This window comes from Bufo bufo, chromosome 5, assembly GCF_905171765.1.
Source record: "Bufo bufo chromosome 5, aBufBuf1.1, whole genome shotgun sequence".
NCBI classification, from domain to species: Eukaryota; Metazoa; Chordata; class Amphibia; order Anura; family Bufonidae; genus Bufo; species Bufo bufo.
This window is the reverse complement of record NC_053393.1, coordinates 113,424,948-113,436,967: the sequence shown is the minus strand read 5'-3', so window position 1 is coordinate 113,436,967 and position 12,020 is coordinate 113,424,948. Positions and strand designations below refer to the sequence as shown.

The following is a 12,020-nucleotide window of genomic DNA, read 5'->3' as shown; positions in this document are numbered from 1 at the left end:
TATTGCAGGCAGGGACCTCTACCCCTCTGTACCAGTCTGTTAAAAGTTTCTTGTTTATTGTATATTTATTATTGTTTAACCCTGGCTGTATGTACAGCACCATGGAATTAATGTGGCTATAAAATAAATAATAATATCAATAATCAGCAGCAAATAAGGAGGAGCATCCTTATGCTCCTACGGGATGCTCCCCTTTCAGTTACACAAGAATGACTATGAAAGGGGCACAACGAGCACTGGGCAGTGTGGGGCTTTCATTTTTAGTGAGAGAGATGCCTCCCCCTACTGCTCCCTGCCACCCTGGTCCTCTGCGTGTGCTCCCATGTTTCCATCTTCCAGTCCAGGGTTTGTTTTCTTCCACCCCAGCATGGGCCTGGTCACCTGATCCTCTTCAGGCAACTGGTGTCTACAGTGGTGAAGTGTCTCTTGTGGACAACCCCTTTAAAGGAGTTTTCTGGGAGTAGAATATTGATGACCTTTTCTCTCATTCTCTCTCTTTCTCTGCAATTCATTCGAAACGAATCACAAAAATTTAGGGGTTTGTTAGTATCCAAACTTTTTGGAAAATTTGGGACAAATCCCAAACCAGTAGAATCGGATTTGCTCATCCTTACGGATGACCTATCCTGAGGAAAGATCATCAATATAGTCCTCTCAGAAAAACCCTTCAAGGGGACTACTGATCACACTATTTGGGCCCCACAGCTCTTTGCTATTTCTCAGTAATAGAAAGTGATCACCTGTTATAAACCCCTGTATGCCACTAACATATGAGGGAAAAAGGCACAGATGAGAGAATCTGTAAAATAGTTATGTGACTTTTGCTCCCATTATAGATAAATAAGAATGCACAGACATTGCAATAATGCCATATTTTTAGTGCAATTCATGGTTGACAAGATGCTGCTGTGGAGCCCAGCCTTAGGTTGACATGAATGTTTGTTGTAGATACAATACAAGAGGTAGGGAATGTCATACGAATAGATGCTTGGTTACATTATGGATCTGAGCGTTAGCCAGATATTGATTTTTTCCTGGAATTATCCTCTAATGTTATGTTCCATCTAGAAAAGACGTGGTTACAAATGTTACAATAAACCAGTTTATGGTTATAATTCAAGCGAATCTAATGCAGTTTAGAAAAAATGTTCTTTGAAAACAGTGATTTATGTTTTACTTGAAGATCACACTTGAAGCCATTTGCAGGAAGCATTCATTTTTACTATGACGCTAAATATTGATTAGCAATTTACCATAATTGCTACTCTGTAATCAGAGCTTTTTTTATCATAAGAAAACAGCATGAACTACTGCAAATGAATATATCCCATTCTTCTTCTGCGAGAAATAATCTGAAGAGCATGATATTCCGTACTTAGGGTATATGCATATAGTACTGCCCAGTGTAATGACTCCTCACCCGGAGTCTGAACAAGTCTGTAATATGCAGCAATAAGGTGCCACTGTATACTGACCTAGAAACAATCCATATTGCAATGGATAATATGGCATGTGATGGAGATTGAAATTTTTTTTCCTGCATATTTCATATGAAAAAGCCTCATGGTATCAGCAAAGGGTGCCGTATTATGGATCCAACTTTCCTAGGTATGTAATGTGGCTGGTGCATGAGGCAGATAATTAAAGGGGTTGGTCACTTTTTGGTTACTGTTGACCGATGTGTTTGTAAGATGATTATATAGTGCCTACTAATATAGCCTCAGTTAAAATTCTGCTCCATTTTCAATATTTCGTAAGGTATGCCCCCTTTTTTGTCGTCTTCAATGCTCTTGTCCATAAAATGGCTGCTGACGGAGGGTCATGTGACCAAGCAGATCACCTTCATGTGACGTCTCCTTCATTCACATACACTGCTCCTGACATCTGAACTTGCACTGGTGAGAGTTTAGTGCAGGTGCAGTGTGAGAATGGAGAATGATGAGGGATGTGTCTGGTCACATGACCCTCCATCAACGGCCATCTTATGGACAAGACCTCTATGTGGACAGCACAGAAGATTTGCCAAACAAGAGAGCAATGACAATGACAAACATTTATAATGCACTTTTCTCACAGGCACTCAAAGCACAGGGATAGTTGTGTGGCTGGGGCGACTCCCTGGGAAGTCAGTAGCAGCCATATAGGTGCTCAACCTCAACACATAACACATACTAGGGTCAATTTCGTAGGAAGCCAATTTGCCTATTTGTATATTTTTGGGAGCATGGGAGGAAACCAGAGTACCCAGAGGTAATCCATGCAAACATGGGGAGAACATACAAACTCCACGCAGATGTTGTCCCTGATCGGATTTGAACCCAGGACCCCAGCAAATGGCACAGAAGATCAACAAAGTCTACATTAGCAACTGCCATATTGTCATCTCACATCACACATTGATCACAAGTAGCCAGAAAATAACAGACACCATTATACGCTATAGTTTTAGGCAGGGTCAGACTGGGGTTCCTTGGGTCCACCAGAAGAAATTATTCTTGGGGCCCAAACCTCATGTCATGAATAAAGTCTAATAGGTTTTGATTCAAAGAAGTAGACCTTAGTGGTACGTTATTGGCCCCAAAGGCAGCTCCAAATGTTTTCTCCTGGACCTTTGAGATCCACTATGGTTTGAGATCCTGGGCCACTGGAAGATCCTTTGGTACTCTGGTGGGCCAGTCCAATGTTGGTTTGGCTCAATTTCTCCAACCAATTCAGTGTTTTGAAACAAGCAGCACTGAATTCCCTTGTAGAAAAACACTTGAAAAAACACCAGAGCCAACCTGGCAATGGCAGACTTGTCAAGAGAGCATGCATCCTGTTCATCAATCTTGTGCATGCGACACAAGACAGTTGCACCTTTCATACAATCCAGTAATAATCACTCTTCCATACTATATTTCAACATAATTGGATTCATTACATTAACGAATTTAGGATTTTTTTGTTTTTTCAGTCCTAGTTGGTCTAGTTCAGACTAGTGATGCCCAGCTGGAGGCCTGCTTTACCAACCCAAGGGGAAGGAAAATATGACTTAGCTGCCATGCCAAGAATGATCATCAGTAGAGAGAAGCAAATTGATTCTAAACTATCATTCCACTGTTAAATGTGAAGTTGCATCCACATTTCTGGTGACTCGATTTGGAGAGAGAGAAATATTAATCCAAAAATAAAGAAAAAAATGTGACAGACTAGAGAGAAAAAAATATGAATACCAGGAGACCTCAAAGCGTCATACACAAATTTTCAGGCCAACTGGCACACTTGATTCAGATAGAATCTAATCGGACCGGAATTTAATCAGTTGACCGAATTGAAACCAAATCGAATTTTGACCTATTCGTTCATGTCTAATCATTTCACATGATGGTGCCTGTAAGTGACCTGCCGAACTATAAAGAAAATAAATGCCACTATGTTTTATGGGGCCACTATGGTATGCCTTCCATATTGTGTCCTGTATGTTTATGTGCAAGTGCAGCAAGCCCTTGAGGAGCTGGAGCAGAGGATGGGAATGGTAGTGGCTCTGGCTATCACAATCTGTCACAGTGGCTCACTAGGGCTGGTGCAGCAAAAGAAGGGGGCACCCTTTCTTCCTTTGGGGAACACCCTGATTCTAGGACTCCTGTCTGATGGTAGCTGGGGTGACTGTGATATTAGGTGCTTGTATGGGTGGGCCTGTGGGTTGCAATGGCCGACGTATGTAGGAATCAGTAACCAGGCCAGCTTTAACAGAATAAATGTCTCTTTTTACTGAAGCACAAAACGGGAGTTGTAGTACATCCAATTATAGTAGACACAGTTCCAACTGTACATAGTGCAATTCTCTCCCAGATAACAATGTATGGATTTAGGTAAAGATAGGATTTATGGCCCTCTTCCCTCTCTGTCTCAAGTCTCTTCCTGCACAATCTATGTAGGACAATTGTTCTCTTGTAACGGTGGATTGTAGTGTCCACCTAGTTTTAAATATATGACTGGCCAAGTTATGGCCAGGTATGAACGGTGTCTTAACAGAGTCCCTAACTACAGTAAAGTCTTAGCAGCTTTTGGTAGCAGGTTACCATAATCAAACGCTTAGTCATGCAGATTATAAGTTCTCTAGTTCTCTCATTTGTCTCCTTCTCTCCTTCTGTAGATCATGCAAAGATCAGTAAGTCTCGGTATCTTTCTGGGCTTAAGAAGAGCGAGCAAAGCTCCCAGCTTCCTCTCTCTCCGCATTCCAGTCTTGACTGACTCCAAAGGTTAGGAGTCAAGGGGACTGGTAACAACCAGTTGTCAAATCATTCATACATTTCTAGAAGGAATAACCGAAGAGTGGCACAAAGAATAGCTATAAGAAGATACAGTATGTTTCATTTTGTGAAGAATACAAGTAATAGGTGGAACAGACATGTCAGGATAAGTGACAGGTCCTTCTTTAAGCAGTGAGCAGGACCAATGTAGGTGGTAATACCAGAATTCCTGCAACCCTGACATTGTATTTTATTATGCATGGTCTGCAGGCATTGTGCTTATGGCACCTAGCTTAGCCTTTGTTCACCTAGAATCAGGTTTATCATGAGTCATGAGCACTGTAAAGGATCTGATACAGACAGACACTGGTACAGTAAATCCCACTCATGGTGCTCCAATGAAGCTCTGGAATTTTCTATGGCAAGAATGCAGACTGCACTGTTCTTACTATCAAAAATACAATGAAGTATGAGAGAAATACCCATGGGAGGAGAAAGGTGAGCAGCACTCATGAGCATGGATCAGTTCCCTAGTGAGGTTAGAAACAGGTGACCTGCGGGAAATTTTGAAGGGAGATACTGTGAAAATCACCAAGTTGACTACTATGAAACACTGAAGACACATGAGTGCCACAGCCCCTTCAAAAAGCTGATCGGTGGGGATGTTGAGAGTCAGATCCCCACACACCTAATAGTGATGACTAATTCTGAGGATAGGTCATCAATATCACGAAACTGGAATAACCCTTTAAATGTATAAATTACAAGCTTTACTTTATCTTTTCTCATAAAACTATATATTAATCTGCTCAGCTACTCCTGCTGTATACTATGCTGACTGCAGATTGTACTGCTTTTTGTGGTGACAGGTTCTCTTTTAATATTATATTAGAACAACTGTAGTTTACGTTTTCTCCATACTACTTTGGCACTGCATACTACCATGAGAAAGTGAGGGGCATTCCAAAAGTGTAACAGCACCCATGTTGCTAAACTAATCCACCTTAGCCCTGGGCCACCCTATCCCACAGGCACAGCACCACAGCAACAACAGCTACCATGTCAAACTACGCCACGTGAACAGATCACTGTTAGGCTGGCGGCCTTTGTCCACTCTGTCCTGATTTCCTGGACAGGCGCAGGCGTCGCTCCACTCACCCTGTGTGTATTGGGACTAGTACTCAGTGAACTTCCTTACAGCGCTGCTGGATTTAATCCTTCTCTCTTGTTCTTTGTCCAGCTGATGACTATGTTGTTGATCAGCCTTCCTATTTATCTGGGCTGGTAGTAACCAGCCAAGGTATGATATCTTGTCTGACTACCCATGTACCATACCTAGCCTGACTGTCAAGTCTGCTCTTTGCTACCTGTCCCGATCTTGGAATTGCTACGTGGATTATGCATGCCCTCAGCCTGCCCCGACCTTGGAATTACTATATGGAATATGTACGTACTCAGCCTGCCCTAAACTTGGATTGTATTCAGACTACGCCTTTTGCCTGATCCCTTGGAGCTTTGTACCAGGATCTCTGACCTCCGAATGGAGGTAGTGTCTTGGTTGGTTCCCTACAGCGAAGTCCAGATCGCTGTACAGGGGTTAAAGTGTGAATACCAGGGAACCACCAGGACAATGTAATTAGGTTTAGCCCAAAGTCAAACTGGTTAGTTGGCGCAGTGGGTCCACATCCTCTGTTAGTTACAATCACAAAAACTCACCTTTCCATGTGGTGTCAGAAAAGAGACCATTAACGCTTATGCAGTTTCTGGCCAACAGACTGCACTGTTCTCACACTCAAAAATACAATGAAGTTTGGCAGAAACCATAAGGGTGAACAGCATGGACAACCATTATTCAGACCAATCATCCCTAGTGAGGATGGAAACAGGTGGCTCACTGGTACTATACTATAAAAATCACCAGTTTGTCTTTCTGCTGTATATATACTAGGATCTTCTGTTCATTTACAGAAGATTTATCACAGATGACAGGAATGCCCAAAATATGGGCTTACATGTGGTACAATTTTTTTGCGGAGCCCTTTAAATTGTGCATTTACGCTCAGACTTATCCACATTATCTACATACTGGCTTTTTAAAGGGGTTTTCCGAGACTCTGGATAGGTCATCAGTGTATGATTGGTGAGGTCAGGCACCAGAACTTGCAGTAGCGCCAGGGTCTATCAAATGGGCCGAGCTGTGCTTGGTGAGCTAAGAGATGGCCGTGTCGCTACTGTAATGCCTTCTCAAACAGCTGATCGGCGGGGGTGCCGATACTGATGACCTATTCTGAGGAAAGGTCATCAGTATAAAAGTCTTGAAAAACCCCTTTAATATATGTCTAAAGCAATATTCAAGAGTAAACTTTATTACCAGTAAATGAGCTCAACATCTCATACATTAAATATTATAACCCTCTTGTGCAGACCTATTATTAGCAGAACAAAAATGGCACACAACTCCTACGTGACAATAGATAAAATATTTCCCTAAAGCCTTAACTACCAAAGATGATGCATAATAAATGTTTCTGCATCCAGGCAGACGTGAAGAATAATGATGGAAAGGAAATGAGAGCACCGTCCTTTTACTTTAAACCCAGGTGACAGAGTCACAATCCTCATATCAACAATAATGACAGCTTAATTGCGTAGAACATAGAGGTAACAGTCTGTAATTGCTGGAGGCCATCACTTCTTCACACAGCATTACTCTTCACACCACTGTCATTTTACAGTACTTATTATAATACAGCTTCAGGAAAATGAACTTTTTTGGCAAGCGGCAGGCATCAGGTTACTGGACTGAACCACCACATATAATCTGTCCAAAATCCCTCACTTCTCTCGGAAACACTTTAGTTTGTCTGTATGGAGCAAAGCGTCCAAGCAAGGTGGAAGCGAATCAGCACTCGATAAATTATTCCATCTTTATTCGATATCAGGACACGTGAAAAATTCTAATCTTCATCACTTACACATTTTGGGTTTCAAAGGCACTCTTAATCATAGTATAGCACTGCTGTGATTAAGAATGCTTCTGACACTTGAAACACGTAAGCGAAGATGAATTTTCATTTTTCACCTATCCTAATATTGAATAAAGATGAAATAATTTATCGAGTGCTGAACCACTTCACCCTTGCTTGGACACATTCTTTTGGGAGTCAGACCTTTGTTTTCATCGTACTTAAGTGAACTAATCCTATATTATCTCATTGTGTATGGAGCATACTCTGCTGCACTGCATAGGGAGAGATGTAAAGTTCTCATCTAGCAATGTTTGTGCTGAAGATGTGGAACATACAGAGGCAGGCTTCTCAGTCTGCCTCTTATCTCCGTACCCTAGTCCAAGCCTCTCTAGATGCAGTCTAATTATGTCTGACCTGTCCCTGTCTATTTGACTTGCTGCCAGTGCGGATCACTGGCAGTTCTACTCTTTTTTCTATGCTTCACTGATGGTTACTGAGAGAGAGTGGAGAATGGGACTGCAGCGATCAGTGCGGACAGTAGGTGTACAGGAACGTAGTACTCTTACTCTCAGAGTTAATCACTAGCAGTCTTCTTGTTCTGTCTCTCTTCCCTGTGCTCAGTAAATAAAAGAGAAGCACAGGGACGAGAGAAAACAGAGAGCTAAAACCACCGTAGTGTTACGATGTGTTTCTTGTGCACTTGTTCCCAAAACTGTACACAATACTCCATGTGCGATCTGACTAATGATTTATAAAGTAGTAAAACTATGTTCCAGTATTGTGCATCTATGTCCGTTTATATACAACCCATATTCTTATTGGCCTTGGTAGCAGCTGCCTAACACTAATAACTACAGTTAACGGGAATCTGTCACCTGGTTTGAGCATATTAAAGTGTTACTACTGCCATGTACAATACAATACCTTATTTCTAGCTGTAGTCTTCATTTTGTGTTTCATGGTTTTATTAGCGATAATTTTAATGTTATGCAAAGGAGTGTCCAAGGTGCCCAGAGGGGCGTTATTATCCTTCTCTGGATCCCAGTAACTCCCCCTACAGTGCCCAGCCCGTCTTCCTTTAGAGCCCAAGCACTCCTTTTCCAGCATAAGTAACTGCACACACCCGAACTCTATGCCGCCGCCCCCCTCCGCTATGTCAAATCTCACGCAGGCACAGTACCGCGGACTGCCTGCGCCTGCGCGATGTAGAAACTCCTGAGGGCAATAGCTTTAAATTAGTCACTGTGCTCGGCGCATGCCCAGTGACACATTTGAAGCTGTTGCCCTCAGGAGCTTCTACATCCCGCGGGATGGGTATGTTCACATGGTCAGGTTTCCTGATGCAGTTTTGGAGACCAAAATAAGGAGTGAATCACAAAAGGAGAGAAAGTATAAAGGACATATACAACTTCTCTTTTTTTTTTATTCACTCCTGGTTTTGGCTTCTAAAACGGCACAGGAAACCTGACCGTGTGGACGTACCCTAACAGTTGAGTATTATCTGCAAACATTGACATTTGACTGTGAGAACAGGGTCCAACACTGACCCCAGTGTTAAGCCTCATTCACACGTCAGTGTTTTGGTCAGTGATTTCCATCAGTCATTGTGAGCCAAAGCCAGGATCGGAGCCACCACAGACATAGGGTATAAGGGAAAGATCTGCTCCTGTTCTGATACAAAATCACTGACCAAAACACTGACTGTGTGAATGAGGCATTAGCCAACTAGTAATAGTGACCCAATCTGAGTATGTACTCTTAATAATCACCCTTTGTTTTTAGGGGAAAAGGGGAGACAGTGCTTCTTTCGATAACATTTCCAAACCCACGGGATAGGACACCACAGGTCTCACTAAGGAATGGTGCTCATCTCATTCTGTTGTCTAATGACACAAAAGCTAGAAGGCAATGAGCCAGGGGCGCTGCATTCACTGGGGACATGCAGGGAACTGGAAACTCAAGAAAAAAAAAGCAGGATAAGGAAGTACCCTCTTATGAAAGCCAGAATACAGCCAGAAAGGCAGAGAGAATGGAAGGCGTCATTCTTTTAAGGATGAAATTTGTAAGCATATGCCGCAAAGCCTTCTTCACCAGTTGGAATGACACTTTCCGTTTTCTATACCTTTATGGCTATATTCTGGATTTCCGCTGATAGTAGTGGACTATCCTGGTTTGCATCCTGTTTTTATAAATCTCTAAGACAGTGATACACATTTTCCCAGAATCTGAGTATTCTCGTTTTATGTACCAGTCCTTTATGTGGCACAGTATAAAATTATTTGAAAAACTCAACATATATGACATCCAACAACTTACCCCAATCTAGTCACAGGCCAGAGTATAGCTATGTTTAATTCTTGATTTTTTTTTGCATGAATTATCCCTTTTCAGATTAGTGAAATGTTTTCCAAGAAAAAAAAATATGTATATATATAATTCCCCCTATTTCTGTTATTATCATTTGGAAAATTTACTGTAGAAACCAGTTACAACAATTACTAAAGCCAGTTAGATTTTATTAGTACCGGTAGCTCTGTAAGAACCAAAAAAATCGATCTTTTATTTTGAGTAACCGTTGTATTAATTTTGCTTCCATTTGTGTCAGTTCCATACGAGATCCGGTGATGTAAACAAAGCCTAAACGAATTTCCATAGACAACATAAAAACCTTGGATACCAGCAGCCAGGACACATTGGATATCTGTCTCCTGCTATATACTCTACCATTTCCATAATAATGGTCACAATCAAATAAAATCGTTAAAAAAAAATGCCATATGGAACCTGCAGGCACAGTGACAGTTTGTACTAAACTGCTACAATATGTATTTAATTAAGTAAATGATACTTTACTATTTGGTCACCAGAAGGTAACAAATATCATCATTTAGCTTTCCTTCTATTGAGTGCATCTGTGCTGCACATATTGGCCTTCTCCTGTACGACAGCTCCCACCGATCAGAGAACCCGCAGGCTGCAAAACTGTCACATCATACAAAAATAAGCCAAAAACCGGCATTACATGTTCTTCATCAAAAACAAAATATCTGCAAATGAAATCTGTATATATATATATATATATATATTTGTCTATATTGTATCTTTGACATAGAAACAAGTTCACAACCAATGTGGTAGAAAAATATTTGTAAAAAATCATAATGCAATGGAAGGAAATTTACCATGAGAAAATGACTTATTGTTTAAATAAAGCTTTTATGTTAAACATTTTGTGTTGGCTCTGTTTTTTCCCCCAAAAAATAAATAAATTCATAAGCTTGTTTCACATTTGCTTAACGACGTAGATAGCGTTTCACATTTGTGTTTGCCGATACAGCAGGCTGTCCCGGCCAGGAGCAGCAGACGCTACCAGATTGCCGACTGGCCCCATTAAGTACAAATGGGGGATCCGGGCAAGATTTGGCAAATATGCTGAGAATCTGCCGGACAAATACCGCTGCAAGCAGCTGTTTTTGTCTGGCCAATTCCCAGCACTCTATGCCAGAACAGCCTGCCCGCAGTCTTTTAAAGCTGAAGACATTGAGGTAGATTTATCAAAACTGGTGTAAAGGAGACTGGCCTAGTTGCCCATAGCAGCCAATCAGATTCCACCTTTTGTTTTCCAAAGGCGCACTGAAAAATGAAAGGTGGAATCTAATTGGTTGTTATGAGCAACTAAGACTACTTTCACATCTGCATTTTCCTTTCCGGTTTTGAGATCCAGCAGACAATCTCAAAACCGGAGGAAAACGTTTCAGTTTTGTCCCCATTTTTTTTCAATCGGGACAAAACTGAACAGACCAGAACAAGTGCACCAGAATGCATTCCGTTCCAGTTTGTTGTGTTCCCATACTGGACACCAAACCGCTCCAAGAAGCAGATTTTAAATTGACTGTTACGTGGCCACACGATTTTGCTGGGAAACTCAAAAAACTGTGCAGCCACTACGATCAGCCACTTAATCAATATGGCTGTATGCCGCCACGGTTTTCTACTCATATGATGCTGCCATTTGCCAGGTATGGTGCACTGCTGTCATGTTGTTTGTACATCCTACCGAGAGATGAATGCTCATAATCAACAATAAGAGTAAATCATCCAGTGAAGTCCAGACTTCATTAACCTAAATGACTCAGAATGATAACAAAAACTCTACCCGACTATGATGAAAATAAGAGAGCTGTAAAAGCTCTGCTGACTGTGCTTCTTTATGCTTATCAATTATAAAGAGAATGAAATAGCCGTTAATTACTAGAAGGTACATCATTAAAATACAGCTAATTAACGCTTCCTTGTAACTGAACTTGTGATTAATGGCCTGCAACTAAGCTCTGGACATCGGAGTATATGCAATGGACTGGCCGAGAGCAAATCAAATCATATTAAATAAGAGAATTAGACACCAAAACAGTAATGGCTCATCCAGACTTGTAACCAGACATCCATTTATTGCAAATATCCAGATTTTGCATTTAAATATCATCCAGGCTGATCCCACTGTTAAAGGGGTTGTCCAGTAGGAAAAATGTTCTTAGAAAAAGGTCACAATGGGTTAAAAAAAAAAAGTAAAAGAAGCATTACTCACCTCACTGATACCCTGCTGCTGACGTTCCAATGCTTACCGGGTCGCTACTTGTTTTAGGTTCCTACTGGTGCAGCAGTCGCTCTTCAATTGTGCAGACCCAGCCCTAGAAGGTGTAGTTGCTGGCTCCTGACTTTTGAAGCTAGATCTGACTAAGCTTTGTCCAGGTCAACTTCAAGAAACCCCTGTGTAGCTGAAGAAGCCATTAACACTATACAGTTACCCATTGTTAAGGCC

At 41.4% G+C, this 12,020-nt stretch overlaps 1 protein-coding gene across 1 annotated transcript in view; it reads right to left on the bottom strand.

The window, feature by feature from the left end:
• The window catches only part of C5H8orf34 (chromosome 5 C8orf34 homolog), a 384,661-nt gene that overhangs the window by 291,839 nt on the left and 80,802 nt on the right, over positions 1-12,020 (bottom strand). The window lies entirely within an intron of this gene.